The 18,133-nt window shown below is 59.8% G+C and overlaps 1 protein-coding gene across 13 annotated transcripts in view; it reads right to left on the reverse strand.

The window, feature by feature from the left end:
* Positions 1–2,399, reverse strand: part of TCF3 (transcription factor 3) — an 83,624-nt gene extending 81,225 nt beyond the window's left edge. For 3 of the 13 annotated variants that reach the window (XM_066336116.1, XM_066336115.1, XM_066336111.1), the window contains exon 1: positions 2,058–2,393. The gene's annotated coding sequence lies outside the window, so the exon portion shown is untranslated. Of the gene's footprint in view, positions 1–2,057 lie in introns of all 13 variants that reach the window. The other 10 variants (XR_010745410.1, XM_066336104.1, XM_066336109.1 and 7 more) reach the window with 6 other exon arrangements.
* Positions 2,400–18,133: the final 15,734 nt, after the last annotated feature.

Consider the following 18,133-nt stretch of genomic DNA (forward strand, 5'->3'; position numbering starts at 1 on the left):
CATTGATGAATATTTTAAAAAGACTGAGTGGAGGGGTGAGAAAAGAAAAACCCTGAGCGCGTCTGCAGCGTCCAACTCCGGGGCCAGAGCACAGTCGGAGTCCTCACACAGCACCCAGCGGCAGGAACAAGCCTTCTATTGACCAGACACACTTGTATGTTAGTTTTTTGCTGCCAATTCCACTAATTCAGGCCAATTCTGTTCCTGGCGTGTGGCGAATGAAGGGGGAAAAGAAAAAAAAAAAAAAGGAAAAAAAAAAAAGAGTCAACTCATTTATCAAAGGGTTCAGGCAAGTTATCACTCAGGCGCTTGTCTGGCTCGGCTCGCCCCCTTGCCTTCCCCCACACTTGCTCCCCGCAGGAGGCTCTCTTGTCCTTGCCGAGTTTTGTTTAAAAAAAAAAAAAAAAAAAAAAAAAAAAAAAAAAGTGAAAAAAAAAAAAAAAAAGTCTGATGTTACAGCTCTTTCCTTCGCGTCGCCGAGCACCTGCAGCTGCTTTTTCAGGGGCTGTGTTTGGGGATGCCCAGCCAGGCCGTGCTCAGTGAGAACTGAGCCTCTCCACTCCCAAAAGGGACTGGAAACAAAAAAATTTTGTTTTCAGAGTGTTTTTGCAAAAATAAAGCCCTCCAGGCAACCTTGTAAGATAGGTAAATATTATTCTTCCTAATTTTACAGATTATTTTTTTTCAAAAGGGAGATTGATCTTTTTTGCCAGCTTGCTATGATAGAAAAATATTTCTTTGGAAGGGAGGAAGAGAGGCTGGGGATGAGATAAAAGATTCCCTTTTTTTTTTTTTTGGCCTTTTTTTTTAGGAACTCATTCATGGTTACAAAGGGCAGCTGGCCAATAAATTTAACTCATTAATCGTAAGTTTAAAAAAAAGAAGTTATTAAAAAAAAAAAAAAAAAAAGAAAACTCCACACGATCCAAAGTGTTTGTAGGCTCAGCACTACATTTCAATGAAGTTTCATAAAAAAAGACTGAAATCAGCCCAGCGTGTAAAAAGCCATCAGCACTATAAAAAAAAGCCCGGGAATTTTCTTTCTTTTTTTTTTTTTTTTTTAATTTTCATTTTCTTTGAAAAGCCTTTTTCAAAGTGTCATCAGGGCATCTGCTCAGTGTTTTAGTGTTTTTAAAGGCACTTTCCCAACCTTCTGCCCTGGTGCCTCAAGCGCGGCTGGGGGCACGAGACCCCAGAGCCCCCATGGAAAGAGGCAGGGAGAAGGGGACATCTCTTCCCAGTCCCCCAAACCCCGCACCCCTGAGGCACCCGGAGACAACGTGAACAAAACCTTTACCCGCCCCAAAGCCGGGCTTGGCGAGAGTTATTTTTATTTATTCCACGCACACTTTCTGACCCCAAAGCAGCCCGCGGGCCCGAGGCGCCGGGCCGGGACCCCCAAGCAGATGTCCCCGGGGTTCCTCCCCAGCCCGGACAAAGGCCCGGCCGCCCCGGGACGGGGACGGGGACGAAGCTGTTCGCTGCCCCCCACCCGCGACCCCCGTGCCGTAGGGAAGGGGCTGCGGCGGGGAGCGCAGGAGGGGGACGCGGGCCCCAGGAGCCCCCTCCGTGCCGGGGGAAAAGCCGCAGCAGCCGCCCCCGCGCTGCGTCCCGCGGCTCCCGCAGCCGCCGAGCCGGGAAGGGGCTCAGAGACCCCCGGGGCCGGCTGAGGCGGGCCGGGGACGAGCGGCGGACTGCGCTCGGCTGAAGTTCACAGCAGGACCGAGCACCGGGCCCCTCTCCCCGGCGGGGACCCACGCACCCCCTCCCAGCGGCTCGCACGGCCCCGAACCCGCCCCACCGCTGCCGCCCCCCTTCACCCGGCCCCGGCAAACTTTGCCGAGGGGACAATAGCGCCGAGCCCGTCCCGTCCCCCTCCGCGCCCCGAGCGCTGCGAGCCCCGCCACACCGGACCCACAGCTCCGGCACCCCGCGCCCGTAGCGCCGGGACCCCCGCTCCGCGCAGCCCCGGGGCGGCGCGGCCGGGTTGGCTTGGCTATTATTTTATTATTTCTACATTTTATTTCGCTTTTTTTTTTTTTTTTTTTTTTTTTTACCTGTTCCAGGCCCGGCGCGCCCAGGGCAGGGGAAGCGCATGAAGGGTGTCGGGGGTCGCGGCGGGGGCGGGGGCGGCCGCGGCGCCCAGGCCCGGGGGCGGCGGCGGCGCCTATTGTTCTCCGCCGCCGGCGGATACAATGTAGCGAAGCGGCGCGATCGCCCCGCACCGGGCGGCGCGTGCGCCCCGGCCCGCCCCGCAGCCCCGCCCCGCGCCGGGCCGGGCCCTAACGCCGCTGCTGCCGCCGCCGGGGCCGCCGCCACCGCCGCTCCGCCTCCCGCCGCTGGCCCGCCCGCCCGCCCCGCCGCCCATGCATAGTTCCCCCCGCGGCGGCGGCGGCCACCACGTCTCCCCCCGCAGCCCCCCGCGCCCGCCTCTGCCGCCTCCCCCCTCACGCCCTCGCGACTCGCGGCCGCACGCCCCGCCCCCGCCGTATCCCTCCGCCGCCCGTACGAGCAGCGGGGAGCAGCGGGGTGATGTCGCCCCTCGCGCGCCTCGCGGCACCGGCAGGCGCGTGGCCGCACCGGGGGCGGCGGAACGGGGCCGCGGCGGCTCGGCGGGGGGCTCCGCCGTGGCGGGGACTATATTCCTTAGCGGAGGGGGACAGGCGGCGGGGGAAGCACAAACGGTGACGACAGGGGAGCTCCGTGAGATGGACTGATAAGGCAGGGGGGCTCCGGCCAATGAAAAGGCTGTCTTGCTGTGATTGGCAGGTGGTGCGGCCAGCCAGGACGCGGACCGTCGCGGTCCCCGCCCACCGGCCGCGGGGGCGGGGCGGCAGGGCGGGGCGTGGCCGCTCGCTGTCGCCGCCCGCAGCTCCCCCCGTGCCGCCGGCGGGGCCCCCGGCGGGGCCGGGCTCCGTGCGGGTCCCGCCGCCAGAGACCCGCCCGGCAGCTGCTGCCTCGGAGCCGCCGCCCCCCGGGACCCTCGCCGAAGGGGCCTGGCGGGACCTGCGTGGTGGCTGTGGCCCGACAGCGCCGGCCGCTCTGGGGGCCGGTGGGACCGAGGCAGCAGGACTGGGATGGAGAGTCGGTGTGTGACATCCTGGGGTCGCCTCGGAGCGGGTTGGATGGGGAGAGGCCTCAAATTTAGTCTCGTTACACCCCCTGCCATGGCAGGGACACCTTCCACTGTCCCAGGCTGCTCCAAGCCCTGTCCAGCCTGGCCTTGGGCACTGCCAGGGATCCAGGGGCAGCCACAGCTGCTCTGGGCACCCTGTGCCAGGGCCTCCCCACCCTCACAGCCAACAATTCCTTCCCAATGTCCCATCCAGCCCTGCCCTCTGGCAGTGGAAACCATTCCCTGTGTCCTGTCCCTCCATCCCTTGTCCCAGTCCCTCTCCAGCTCTCCTGGAGCCCCTTTAGGCCCTGCAAGGGGCTCGGAGCTCTCCCTGGAGCCTTCTCTTCTCCAGTGAACACCCCCAGCCCTCCCAGGCTGTCCCCAGAGCAGAGGGGCTCCAGCCCTTGGAGCAGCTCTGGGGCCTCCTCTGCACTGGCTCCAGCAGCTCCACGTCCTCCTGATGTTGTTCCCCAGGGCTGGGGCAGCTCTGCAGGTGGGCTCTCACCTGAGTGGGGCAGAGGGGCAGAATCCCCCTCCCCTGCTGCCCACGCTGGGGCTGAGCCCAGCACAGGGGGGTTTCTGGGCTCAGTGCCCATGGCCGGGGCAGGCTGAGCCTCTCCCCCACCAACACCCCCAAATCCTTCTCCCCAGGGCTGCTCCTGATCCATTCTTTATCCAGCTTGCTTGGGATTGCCCTGACCCACATGCGCAGCCTTGCACTTGAACTTGTCGAACTTCATGATTTTGGCACAATCCTGCTTTTCCTGCCTGACTTGGTCCCTTCTCTCCAGTGTGTGACCCCACCACACAGCTCTGTGTCACCAAGTGCCCTGGATCCCACTGTTGATGTCTCTGATAGAACTCCACACCTCCCCACCCTTTTCCCTGCCCACCTGGCTGTTGCAGCCGGTGCTGGCACTTGGAAGCAGCTGGCAGGTGCTTGAGATCAAAGGTGCCAACGGGACAGTGGAATGCGTATCTGCCTCATTCTCTGGGGTGAGGGAGTTTGTATCATTCCCTAGGGCCCTGGGAGCTGCTTCCCCCACCTCTTCTCCAATGGATTTTTAGAGGAGCTGGGATTGGGTGTGGGAGTGGAGAAATGGTGCTTTGCCCAGTTACACATGGTCCAGGAGCTTCAGGAGCAGAGGCACAAACACACAGTTGCAGCAGGTGTGGGCAGAGGGTCACCTCATCTCCCTACATACACCCTGGATCCCGACACGGGGATTTTGGAGGAGCTGGGCTGCTCTCCCTGGCAGAAGCTGCTGCTTCTGCCCTGCCCAGGCAGCTCCAAGCTCATCGGTCAGCCGAGCTGGTTTGGCTTTCCCTGTCCATGACCCCTCTGCATGTAGATCTAGGGCCAGCTGTCACCTGCAGCTTTGGGCCATTTGGCTTTTTTTTTTTTTTTTTTTTTTTTTTTTTAAGTGGAAATAATTGCCTGCATTTAAATGGGGTCACTGACCTAAGTCATCTCCTGTCATCAGGGATGGATCATCCTAGGGGTGAGGATGGCCCTGCCCCAGTTCAGTAAGGATGGGGATGTGGGCTAGCAGCGAGTTGGTCCAAGGCACATGGAACCATAAAATCGTAGAACAGTTTGGGTGGGAAAAGGAACCTTAAACTTCATCTTGTTCCATCCTCATACCCCAGGGAGGGACACCTCCCACTGTCCCAGGCTGCTACAAACCCCATCCAGCCTGGCCTTGGGCACTGCCAGGGATCCAGGGGCAGCCACAGCTGCTCTGGGCACCCTGTGCCAGGGCCTCCCCACCCTCACAGCCAACAATTCCTTCCCAATGTCCCATCCAGCCCTGCCCTCTGGCAGTGGAAGCCATTCCCTGTGTCCTGTCCCTCCATCCCTTGCCCTAAGTTACTGTGCAGCTCTGGGCAAAGGAAGGCAAGTGTTGCCTTGTCACTGCTGCTCTGTAAAAAGGAACCATTCACCACCTTCTGCTGCATTTTCTCTGTGCCCAGTGGCCCTTGGGACTGGTGTCATCCTCCAGCACCCCAAGCCCAGCCACTTCCCGCACTGTGAGGCCTCCTGCCAACATCATCCCTCTCCTGCTGCTCCTCCTCCACCTTCCGCTCCCGGGGATGACAGGGAGAAGATGAAACATTTCCCTAACACAATTATATTCTAATTTTGCATGTGTGGCCATAATTTCCCTGTCAACAATTGTAATTAAACCTTCAAGCCTTGCTTTCCTGCTGCTGGTGGCTCAGCAAAGTCAAGTGATGGAGGGATGGCATGGCATGGCACGGCATGGGCAGGAGCTGGAATAAGCCTCAATGGTTTTCCACAGGCATCCGTGGCCAGGACAGTGTGAGATGAAGGCAGTGAGGAGATTTTCTTGCTCTAAGCTGTTTTGGTCACTTGGTCTATGTTGAAAATAGAATTTGCATTTCACAGACTGCTTGGGATTGGAGTGGACCTCTGGGGATCATCCAGTTCAACTGTTTGCCGAGGCAGGGTCATCCAGAGCAGGTGACACAGGGACACGTCCAGGTGGGTTTTGGAGTCTCCCTCTCTTGGACAGAGACTCCACAGCCTCTTTGCGCAGCCTGTTCAGGGCTCTGCCACCCTCATGGAAAGCAGTTCTTCCTCATGCTGAGGTGGGACTTCTGGTGGTTTAGTTTACGGCCACTGCTCCTTGCCCTGTTGCTGGGCACCAGAATAGAGTCTGGCACCATCCTCTGACAGCCCTTGGAGATACTTGCATGGATTGGTGAGATCCCTTCTCAGTCTTCTCTGGACTAACCAAGCCCAGCTCCTGTGGTCTGTCCTCATCAGAGACATGCTCCAGACACCAAATCATCTTTGGGGCCTCCTCTGGACTCTCTGCAGTAGCTCCTTGTCCCAGGACTGGACACAGCACCCCAGATGTGCCTCACTATGGCTGAGCAGAGGGGCAGATTCACTCCCTGCCCTGATGGCCACTCTCTTCCCAATGCCCCCAGGGTCCCATTGTCCCCCCCAGTCCCAGGACACTCTGCTGGCTCGGGGACAGTTTGTCATCCACCAGGACCCCCAGGCCCTTCTCTGCAGAGCTGCTCTCCAGTGGGTCATCCCCAGCCTGTGCTGGCACTTGGGGTTGTTCCTCCGCGGGTGAAGGACCCTACACTTGCCCTTGTTGAACCTCCTTAAGTTTCTCTCCACCTAGCTCTGCAGCCTGTAATTAATTAGCTTATAATTAATAATTCCTCCCTCCTGGTGGGTGGCAGCATCATGGCAAAGTGTCCCCAGGCCTCCTCATGGGGAACCATGAAGGCTTAAAACTCCTCTGACATCGTGGGTTTTTTTTTGAAGCTGAGAAGTTCCCCCTTCTAGTTCACAGCATGGCCTCCTCAGTTTCCCATTTCAGGCTATTTTGGTAGGGCAGGAGGAAGCAAAGAGGATGAGGGGATGCACAAAGGGGCACCATGAGGATGCTGTGCAGACACGTCCACCCAGAGGTGACACCAGAGGGGCTCCAGTGACATTCCCCACTTGGAAAAGTGCTGGGGGCAACCTCAACATCGCCTGGGCACCTTGTGAGGTGGGGTAGGAGCCTAAAACAGCATGGGCAACACAGAACCACAGAATCCTGGGACCTCCTGAGTGGGAAGGGACCCACAAGGATTATCAGCTCCGGGCCCTGCACAGGGCAGCCCCAAGAGCCACCAAGATTCTCCCAAGAACCTCAAGAACATCTCGAGTTCTCATTATTTCCATCCCCTGGACCTTTGGGATGGCGGTAGCAGTTTTCACCATCTGCACAATTGGTTGTGCTGATGACGCACAGCTGATAAATAAGAAAATCATGCTGAGGTTGTGTCCAAGTGCTGGGAGCGGTGGCTGAAATGAAGCAGTTTCACAGTGACTCTTGTGATGCTCAGAGCTGGCGATGCCAGGGAGAAAAGTGTAGTGGAGGCTCCAAAGGAGGGCATGGAGAGCTTCCCCCACAGGCAGGTCATCCTCCATGATGTCATCCTCAGCTCTGCTGCACAGAGAAGCTGTGGCTGCCCCTGGATCCCTGGAAGTGTTTTAGACCAGGCTGGATGGGGCTTGGAGCACCCTGGGCTAGTGAAAGGTGTTCCTGCCCACGTCAGGGGGTGCAATTGGATGGGCTTCAAGGTTCCTCCCAACTCAAACCATCCCATGGTGCTGTGATCTCTCCTGGAAGAGGAGCAGTTCCTCTGGCTGGGCTTTTGTCTCTGTCCCTGCTCTCTGTGCTGTTTCCCTTTTGTGCGATGACATCGGGGCCACACTCTGCTCATGTGGAGCCCTTGGAGACCATTGTAGGTGCTGGTGGGTGTGAGCCCACCATTGCTGGGAGTCCTGAACAAGCCCCGTGGCAGAACCTGCTTGACCTAGGGGGGCTGAATGAGGTGTCCTGTGCCAAAAACCAGTTGAGATCGCTGAGATTACCAAGGAGTTGCAGTGTCTTCAGAGCTCCTGGTGCCGAAGGAAAGGCTGAGACCCAAAGGTGGATGGGTGGATGGGTGGATGAATGGACAAATGGATTGTTCAAAAGCAACTTTGGGGCTGGTTGTTCTGCCTTTGACCCCCCCACCTTGGTCTGTCAGTGTCCCCAGGGCACATTTCAGTGGTTCATGAGGGTCTGGGGAAGGCTCGATGCAGTCCTTGGCCAGGAGAGCTTGGGAATGCTGGGCTGGTCCAGCCTCTGTGCAGTGGAAATGTGTGGAAATGTGTGTCCCCAGTGGAAGCTGTGGGACACCAGCCACTGCCCTCGGAGCCTCCCACTCCCTCTTACAAAACTGGAAATTAATGAATTACAATTCAACAAGCTGGGCAACAAAATAGGCTTTAGAAAAAGTAATATATATATATACTGGAAAAAAGTCCCCATTTCCATGGAATTTCCTTTGAGCTGGCCTGGGTTTCCACCCTGTGATTCCCTGGGCATGGCGCTGCCCTCTCCAGGGACCCAGATCCTTTTTCCTTCTGTTAGTGACTGGGGCCTGATGCCTGGTCCAGAGGAGATGGATGGGCCAGGATCACCCAGCAAGGTGAGTGCTGCCCTGAGGCCCCCTGCCCGAAACACCAGGACAGCCTGAGGGGTCCCCTCAGCGTGGGGACAGTGAGGGGCACAAGCAGGCAAGCGTGTCCCACCCAGAGCTGAGGTCTGGGGGCTCCATCCTGCCCCAGGCTCTCGGGCTCAGGAGGTGAAACAGAGTGGGACACGCAGGGCAGTGCCCCTGCAGACACCCGTCCTGCAGCCACCCAGAGTGCCCGGGGCTGGGTCATGGCAAGGGGCCGGAGAGAGCTCGGGGCTCCTCACTGGATCCCGAGGACTTTAAGGAGCAGGTTTGAGTTCATATTTGCATTTAGTCACAGTGTGAGTCAGACATTCCAGCCCCGGCTGCCGAAATGCCTCAGCTCTGACTTCTGATTTCCCACTGCAACCTTGGGTTGGTTTTCTTTTTGTTTTGGGCTGTTGGGTTTTTTTTTTTTTTTTCCTCCCCTTTTCTCTTTCCCTTTCCCTTTCTCTTTCTCTTCTTTTTCTTCCCTTTCTCTGTCCTTTCTGGCCAGCCCCATTCCAAAGGCAGGTCCCTGGCACCGGGCACAGGTGGATGGGGAGCGGGATGGGCAGGGGCATCCTGCACAGTTTATTCTTCCCTGTAGCAGTGGGAAGCCGAGGGAGAGTTGAACCCTGCCAGGTGAAGGGGGTTGAGCCAGCAGCCCACACATCCCTCCAGCAGCGGTGCGGGGACACGGGGGTGGCATCGAAGTCACCAGCAGCTTTTGGCTCCCCTGGCCAGCGCGGAGAGGTCCCAGGGCAGGCAAAACTGGGGGGGAGGAGTGGGAGGGAGTTGGACAAACCGCCAGGACAAGCCCACCAGACCTTCCCCTCTGCTTCGGGGTACGTGTCATGCTTGTGCAGGTTTGTTTGTCCTCAGCAAAACGCCAGTTCTTAAAGTGAAGTTTTTAATTAAAACTGACCTGGAGCTCAGCAGGCTCGGAGCAGGAGCTGCCTCCCCCTCGTGTCCCCCCCTTGCTGTCCCCTGCCCCCAGAGCCGGGTCCCAGGGGGATGTCAGGGGTGCAGCCCAGACGTGGGGGCTGCGGGACCCCTGCGCCGGGGGCTGGGGGCAGAAGCTGTGCCGAGCGCTTGGCCAGAAAGGCGATTTTGTTTTTGGTTTCCTGGATGATGCATTCCACATGGCGTTGCATCACGCACAGCTGTTACATCACTTTAGCCAGGAAATTTAAAACAAGTGGCCTGGGCTGGAAATGGTGGTTTAATTATTATTTATGGATAACAACAACGACAGCGAGAGAGAAGAAAGGCCTCCAAACTCGGTGGGTTTTTTTTTCCCTCTCTTTTTAAAGCCCGCCCATCTCTCACATTACAGCGACGATGTCCCCAGCTCCCTCCCAGCCCCAGGGATGGGCTCCCAGCGGGGGCGACTTTCGGGCTTGGCTGCTTTGGCTACACTGTCCCCCTCCCCTCCAATGTGTCCCCTCCTTCCTGGCCACCCCCGCAGAGCTGGGACACCCTCTGCCCCCTGACACCCACGGAGACACTTCCTGCACCAAAGGGTGCCACAGCAGCTCCCCAGGAGCATCCTTGGCTTCTCCTCTTGTCCTCCCTTCGGGTGCCATTTGTCACCAGCAGTCCCCACCACTGTTGTGACCCTGCCAGCTGTGACAGTCACTATTCCCCATGGGACATTCTGGAGAGACACGACAAATCCCAGTCCATCCCTGTCTGCTGGGGCCGCCCCACAGGGCATCTGAGGGCCACTGGGGACAGGGATGGATCCCTTTCTCCAACCTATTTCACTCCTTTTGTCTCCAGCTGTTGGGGACAGAAGTGATCTCGAGAGCGTTGTCATCCCCATTGTCCTCCCTGCCAGGAGGCGTCAGGGATCCTCTTCTTCCTCTCTTCCTTTGGGCACAGCATGGAGCAGGGACACCAGTGGCTCTGCTCTCCCACTGCCACCACCCTGGGGGTCCCTGTCACCGGCAGGACACCCCCTTCCATCGGGCTCTGCCCCTGCCTGAGTGTGACTGACGGCTGCACATGGCCAGGGCCACGCGTGTCCCCAGAGCCACGCGTGTCCCCGGGGCCCCTGCTGTGGACTGTCTAGCTGCTCCTCCAGAACCTGCCGGCGGCGTTCGCATAGCCCCAGCCCCTTTTACAGCTGGGGAAAGCGAGGCACAGGAAAGGACGGTGGGATGGCTGCTGAGTCTCCACAGGCACCTCCAGGCAGGGTCATGTCCCTGCGGGGATGCAGGGGACACAGCAGCCCTGGGCGAGGCCCCCGGGGGACATGCCTGGGGTCCTCACTTGGGATCTGCAGGAGGGACCCAGCCCCAGCCTGGGCACAGCTGGGATGGAAACTCCTCAACCCCACGTCAGAGAGCCTCGGGGCACCTCGTTGGAAAATTCATGGGGGAATTCTGTGTGCAAACCCCGTGTTTTGTGCACAGTGTTGAAAAACACAAAAGTGCTCCATTGACATACCGCTGTGGCGCTTCGGCGGTGACAAGACCCCTGCGGCCACCTCGCACGGCCACCACGGTGCCCTCAGAGCCACCACAGTCATCCCTAATCCCGTTCCCTGCAGGCTGCTGAGGGCACTCCTGGGACACGCACCTCAGCCCTGAGGACCCTCCCAGGGCTCAAGGAAAGCGGTCCCCAAATTGTCACATTCAGATGCTCTGGTTGTACCCTGGGTGGCCCAGGTGAGGACCTTCTGCTCTGTTTTCCGCAGGCAGTGCGATGTCATCCCGCACGGGCACAGCCGAGCCTGGGGACCCTTGGGGAGCCGCTTGGGGACTGCGATCCTGCCCGGGGGCCGGGCAAATGGCTTTAAAATGGGCAAAAAGAGGAGCTGGGGCCATGAGGGCTGGGGTGTGCAGGAGGAGGAAACGCGGCATCCCCGGCCCCAGGTGGGGTCCCCCAGCTCGGGGCAGCCCAAGATAGAATCCGCCCACGGGCAGGAAACCCTCAGAGCGTGTTCACGGGGCGGAGGAATCTCCTCTGAGTGGAAAGAAAAGGCGCCCTCGGCCCCAGAAAGCATCTCAGCCCCACCCCCGAGGCCGGGGGATCTCCAGGGGTGCCCCGGGTGCCCGGGGGGACCGTGTTCCCCCACCGGGGTGTGGAGTGAAGGTTAACTCAGGAGCTTGTGGTGGGAGACACTCAGAAAGGGGTGGGAGGACCTGCTGAGGGTCTGGGCAGAGGCACAGGCAGGAGGCTCTGGAAAAGGGGATGGGAACAGGGGGAGGTAGAGGAGGGAAGGAGGGAGAAGGAAGGTGAGAGATGGAGCAGAGGAGATCTGTCATAGGAGCTAAGACACAAAGCAGGGGACAGGGACGGGAGCCTTGCGCACAGAGCCTGGCCAAGATGCCAAACGGGGCATCCAGCACCTTCACAGGTGAAAACAGCAGGGCAGCTGTCAAACCTGAGGGTAAATACTGCCCAGGGACAAGGAAGGGTGCAGCACCCAGGACAGCCGATGGAAAAGTTCCCCTGCCAGCTGGAAAAGTCCCCAAAGAATGGGTGCCCCACAGCGAGAAAGGGACAGGAGGAAGTGGAAAGCTTTTCCCTGGCTGAGTTGATTTTGGATGTCACTGGGACGTGAATGTGCCATTCTTGGGGCACTTGTCCTGATTCTTAAAGCTAACAGCTCAGTGAATCCATCCTTCCAGTGGGAGGGGATCAGGAAGTTTCAGTCTGCAAGTGTGCCCTGAAGTGGAGCTGATCCAAGCACCGGGACACTGGGACCATGATGGCCTTTGTGCCTTTGCACCAGGGGACAGGAGAGGACACCGTGGTGCCTCTCTGGGACCCAACGGGGGATTTCCCCTCCCTCCCCAGCTTTTTCTGCTTACTGGGTTCTGTGATCTGATGTCAGGTTTCAGCTTCATTTGAGGAGTAATAGAAACCACACAGTGAGGTGAATCCCTGCTCCAGGCTCTGTCCCCAACCCATGGGAGAGGCTCACCAGGTCCTAGTGACAGCTCTGCTGCAGCAGGAGAAGGCTCAGCCGGGAAAGAGGAGCCAAAGTTTTCATCTCAGCGCCATTTTCCATCCTCCTTCCTCACGGTCTCAGCCCAGGGGTGGTGTGGGCACTGCCTGCCCCATCTATTTTCCCACTGTAGGATCCAGCCCTGCTGGCTCTCCGGACATCCACCCTGGCTCTGTCCTGTTCCACACTGCACCATGTCCTTGTCCCATTACATGTGACTCTGGCATGGATGGCATCCTGGAAAATCCTGAGTTAGAAGGACCCCACAGAGATGATTGTGTCCAAATCCAGGCCCTGCACAGACACCCAACAATCCCACCCTGAGCATCCCTGAGAACCTTGTCCAAACCCTCCTGGAGCTCTGGCACCTTGGGGAGCCTGGGCAGTGCCCCAGCTGCTGAAAACTTCCCCCGTGTGACCCCTGAGTGACCTAAATTTATGGCTCATGTCTCTAGCAAGAGGCTGAGGACTGGGTGTGCTTCTCTTGGGGACACAACCCCACGTCACCTTATCCTAGAGGATGCTGCAGCCATGAGACAGCCCCAAATGCAGCCCTTTCTCCTGTGTACAGGGATGCTCTAGATGTTCCAGCCCTCGCCCGTCCTCAGCACAGCTGCAGATGTGTCTCTGCCGTGTCCTCCCACCACGGCCTCGCTTCTCTCTCACTTCCCCAGGCTGAGATGTTGCGTGGGGGAGTCAACCTCACAATGCTGGTGAGATCAGAGGCCGGCACCCCCGGGAGCTCACGTCACTGCAGCCGAGAGACAGGAGCAGCAGCAACCTGTGCCAGGGCTGAGCTGGGGGCTGCTGTGGCCACGGGGAGCAGAGCAGCTCCCTGAGCTGTGCCCTGTCCCCAGGGCAGGGAATGAGGGCAGTGGCCCAGGGCAATGGGCAGCAGCCTGGCCGTGGGTGCCTGTTCCATGTCTGAAGCTGTCAGGTCCCTTTGTGGCATTTTGCAGGTGCTGCCCTTCCCCTGCACTCAGGGTTCTGTGGAAGAGGGGGGCACAGAGGAGACGTGGGATGAAATCCAAAAGTAGGTTTAAGGGACACCGAAGGAGGAAGAGGAGGAGGCTGAAGAGATGCTCAGCCCAGGGCATGTGAAAGGACACAGCAGCACAACCCCTCTGTCCCCAGCCGTGGCCACAGGTTTGTCCGTGGTGGGTCAGGAGGGGACATGAGCACCCCAGGGCTGGGCTTCGGGCCGTGCCCGAGGGGCAGGGGACTTTGAGGGTACAGGAGGGTGCTGTGACCCTGGCCATGGGCTGGTGGGTTCCCAGCAGCTCTGCCAAAGGCTGGGGACGCCTGATGGCCCCCATGGCACCATGACCTGTGTCCCCACAGGGCCCCCCCGCCTTGGCAGTGGGAGCCCCGGGCTGAAGGGAGGTGGGCTGGGGGAGGGTGCAGGAAGCAGATTAACGGCAGCCACTCGTGAAATGTAGGGCAGCCCCATCTGTCAGGCAGCTCCCGTTCGGATCCGGCTGCGATGCCTCCCCCACCTCCTGCAGCCCCTCCCCACCCTGCTCCCTGCAAACCCACATCCGGGGGGGCTGTGGGAGCATCCTCCGGGGGAGAGAGGAGGCCTCGGGCTCTCAAAGGGGCTTTTACCTTTATTAAATCCTGGATGTGCCCCTCGTTCCCACAGGCAGCCCCTGGCCTGGGCACCCGGCGTGCCTCCAACCCAGAGTTTTGACACCCAGGAGTTTCCCCCTCTTTTGAGGTCTCCCAAAAACTCCAGCTCAAGGAGTCAGGGGGTTTCGTGACAGTTTTATTTAAAACCAGGAGCTTAAGGAAGAAATAATTAAATTTGGAGATGGGAGAGGAAGGGGCAGAAAGGTGACTTTGGCTGCCCACGCCTGTGGCTGAGACCCAGCACTGCCGTCCTTGGACTGGCTTTTGAAGCTGCTTCCAAAGCTTTGCATGACTGGCAGCACTGGAGAATGCCCGGGAGCTGCTGGAATCAGATCTGCCAGCCCCAGGAGGTGCCAGGGCTGCCACTGGCTGGAGCACGGAGGAACCAGGACAGGCTGGGAGTTGCCCTGACCGCCCAGCCCCAGGGAAGGCCCCCAGCCCCTCACTGAAACTGGGAAATACAGAAATCCTGCCTGTCCCAAAAGCTGCCCCTCTCCCACAGAACATCTTGCTCAGATTTTGAGCAAAACCAGGCAAAAAGAATCTTGGAACCCCCTGACTCTGCCATCGGCTCTGCTCAGCATTTGGCACTGTGGAAAGAGGTGTCAGTTTATCACAGCAGGAGATGAGTGAAGGGACAAAAATCTACCTGAAATGAAAATAGACACCTAGATGTTGCCCAGAGGTGCACAGAGTGCTCAGAGAAGCTGTGACTGCCCCATCCCTGGAAATACTGGAGAGGCTGGGCAGGCTTGGAGCAGTCTGGGATAGTGGAAGGTGTCCCTGCCCACGGCAGGGCGTGGGACAAGACGGCTTTAAGGTCTCTTCCAGCCCAAAGCAGGGGTTCTGTGTGTGTAACCTGCGGCTGCAGGGACATGTTCACCTGCTGGGGTTTGCAGTGACCTCAGTTTACCTTGGCAGCCTCAGACAGCTTATCTTATCTCCGCATCGAGCTGTGCTGCACTGAGACAAGTGCCAAGTGCTTTGGCTTCCCCTGCTCTTGCCTGCCACAACACCCCCGCCAGGGCACCCACACTGCACTCCTGGGACACCCACCTCACTCGGGCACAGCCCCAGGAGCTCATCACAGGAATGGGAGACACGTGGGGGGAGAATCTGCTCCATACAGGGGTACAGGGAGTGCTCCCAATACCCAATTCCTCCTCCAGCCTCCGTTCCTGTATCCCCCCTCTATCCCCCAGCATCCCAGGAAGCAGAGACTGAGCTGCTTGGCACCATCCTTGTCTCTGTTTCCCCCATTTCTCTGGTTTTGACTGTGTTGTAGCTCTGCAGGTGCCCAGGCCCCGCGGGTGCTGTGCTGTGGGGCAGCCAGGATGGGCTGTGGGACAGAGCCTGGTGTTGATCCCTAATCCTGCCCCTCCACACTACCAGAATAACGCCCTGATGGAAAAGGCTTCAGCTGCTCCAGCCTCTCCTCAGCAGGACGTCTCTGGGATTCGGACCTTGCTGTTCTCCTTGCCTAGTAGTTTATAAACCCAAATATTGGCATGGTTTTCCCCAGAACAGCAGCAGGAGGCAGGGATGGGGTGCTCAGGAAAGGAACCTGTGAGCCCTTCACCCCACGATGGCCCCCACAAGCCATGGAAGGAGGATGGGGGTTCATTGCACTGGATAATTGCCATTTTCCTGGGTGCAGCGGGAGCTGGGCAGGGGGACCTGCACCCCCAGCCCTGTCTCTGCGGTTCCAGGGCCTCCCGGGGCAGGGTGACAGCGAGCTGCAGAAGGCAGGATGTCACCTCAAACCTCAAGAGGAGCTGCTGCTGGGGGGGAGGGCGGCCGGGATGCTGGAGGGGGTTTCGGGGCACCCAGTGTAAACACGGGTGCTCCTCTCCCAGCCGGCTCCTTCTGCAGCCCCGCCTCGTGCTGAACCTCTCTTGTGTCCCCAGGGGGACAGGGAATGGCCGGTGGGGTCGGGACACGACCCTTTGCAGGGCTGCGTGGGGTCCATGACTGGAGAAAACGCTCTGATGCCCTCAGGGGTCCTTCTGGAGGGTGGCACGAGGGTGTCCCCCTCTCTCGGGTCCGCACAGCACCCGACGCTCCGAATCCACCGGGAGATGGATTTGGCAGCTTTGGGACAATGGGTGGGGACCCTGCAGCCCCCCAAGCTCCTGGGGGAGATAAATATGGCAGCTCTGCCCTCAGCCCTCTCTATCTCTGGGCTCCTCAGGAGCTCCTTTCATACCAATTTGTTGCCTGTCACCACCACAAATTCTTTTTGCTCATCCATAATCCACAAATCCCTCCCCAGCCCACCTGGGGTGCAGGAACCCTGAAAGCTGGACCCGAGACCCTCAACCACATCAGGGTCTGGCGACTCTTCAGATGTGGGGCTGGGACACAGCAAAGAGGGGGCCACGAGTCATCCCTAAATTCCTAAAACACCCCCAGAGCCCTGCTGGCAGCCACTGACCCTAATGGGGCTCGGGAGGGTGCTGGGGAGGGGACACCAGGGGAGGGCAGCGCCCACTGTGGTCCCACAGCTCCAGTGCTCCTCGGTGGAGGTGTCACCCACCTGTGGAGGTGTCACCCACCTGTGCAGGTGCCCCCAGAGCTGCCCCAGCACCCACCTGCACAGGTACACACGAGGTGTCCGCCTGCCCAGGGGTGGAGCAGCCTGGCTCTGAGCTTCCCTCGGGAAAAGGCAGCGTTTTCCTGCTGCTCGACACGGAGAGGGAGAGCACGGGGAGGAAGGAGGGCCCTTGGCACGGCCGGTGCTGCCCCTGCTGCCCGCCCTGTGCCCCGGCCCCCGCGGGGAGGGGAGGGTTGGCGGCTCCGCAGGCGTGCGCTGGGGCTGCCTGGGGGGAGAACGGGGCACGGGGACCGGGGACTCGTGTCCGCTGGCTCAGCTTGGGCAGGGACACCCGAGCGAGAGGATTGTCCTGTTGGCGACAGCTCCGCCTGCCCCGTGTCCCCCGCAGCCGGCCCTGTGCAGGGCAGGGAGGGCCCATCCCCGTGAGTGGGATAAGGGGATGCCCGGGATGGGGATGAGCTCGGCTCCGGCTCCCTGATCCTCAGAGAGCCAGCGAGGCTCAGCCTCCGGCCACAGCTGCCTGGCCACCCTGGCCACCACAGCATGGGGCAGCGGGACCATGGCAGGGGGCCCGAGCCTGCGAGCAGCAACTTCTGTGGCTTTGAAAGCAAAAAAAGGAGCCCCGCATCCCCAGGAGCAGCTGTTCCTGCTTGCCTGTCTCCTTTCCTGCTTTTATTCCCTTTTTTCTTTAATCATCTCCTCTCGCCTCGACCGCATCGACGCTAAGATGGAGCCGCTTCCCTCCCATCCAGCCCGGCTCCGTGCGCCTCCCCCAGCCCACACCTCACCTCGGGGGTGACAACGACAGCTGCAAGGGTGGCGGGTGTCCCTTCCCCCTCTCCCACAGCCCTTCCCGTCCCCCTCCTGTCCCCAGCCCCCCGCCGGTGCCGAGCCCCCCGAGCCGGGCGGCCCCGCAGCCTTCTGCCTTGACATTTGAAAAATGCCAGGCTGAGCCGGAGCCGGCAGCTGCAGGGTGGCACGCCGCCAACTATTTCGTTTTGGGTGGGTTTCGGTTTGTTTTCCGTGGCGGACGCCGCTGGCGGGAATGAAAGAGGAAGGCTGAGCCCCAGCCCTCGCCCGCCAGGTTCGGGGGCTGCGCAGGGGCTGAGCCCACGGGCGGACACTGACCCCATCCATGGCCGAGGACCGGCAGCTCTTGGGCTGCGGCATCACCTGCGTGGCTCAGCGGTCTGGCTGTCCCCAAATCCTGGGGGCACCCCCACCTCGGAGTCCCCACCTCCTGGTGCCCCTGTGCTCTCCAGCGCCGGCCTTGGCCGGGTCCTGGTCCCCAGAGAACTCATGGGGTGAGGAGAGAGGAACGAGCCAGGTGCTGATCCAGCTCTCGGGGGAGAGAGGATCCCGATGTGTTCAGAGGCCGAGTCCCCGCAGAGCCGTGTCACCGGCCAGCCAGGGTGTCACTGGGGGAGCCACACCACATTGGGACCCCGCAGAGAAGTCACCTCCCGGCCTGGCTGTCCCCAGCCCCTCTGCGGGCCCTGGCGCAGGAATCGCCGGGGGTTTGCCGGGGGCTGCGGCACGGAGCGAAGGGAAGGAAGGAGCTGGTTTTCCCCTGCCCTTTTGCAGGTATCCAAGTCCCCGGCTGCTGCTGCGCCTCGGTGACGGGCAGTGCCATCGGGATGGCACAAGGGATGGAGTCCTCCTCCCAGTGCCCCGTGCCCTCCTCAGCTGGGGCAGGGGACAGCAGCCGGCAGCAAGGACACCACTTGGATACTCATATTTTTTATTCATGTAAGCACCATAAATCTGCCTGGCTGCTCTTTCCCTGACAATAGAATTCATTATGATGGAAATATCCTCCGGAGGACTGCAGCTTAATTACCTCCTCATTTGCATTTTT

This window comes from Sylvia atricapilla, chromosome 26, assembly GCF_009819655.1.
Source record: "Sylvia atricapilla isolate bSylAtr1 chromosome 26, bSylAtr1.pri, whole genome shotgun sequence".
Lineage (NCBI taxonomy): Eukaryota > Metazoa > Chordata > Aves > Passeriformes > Sylviidae > Sylvia > Sylvia atricapilla.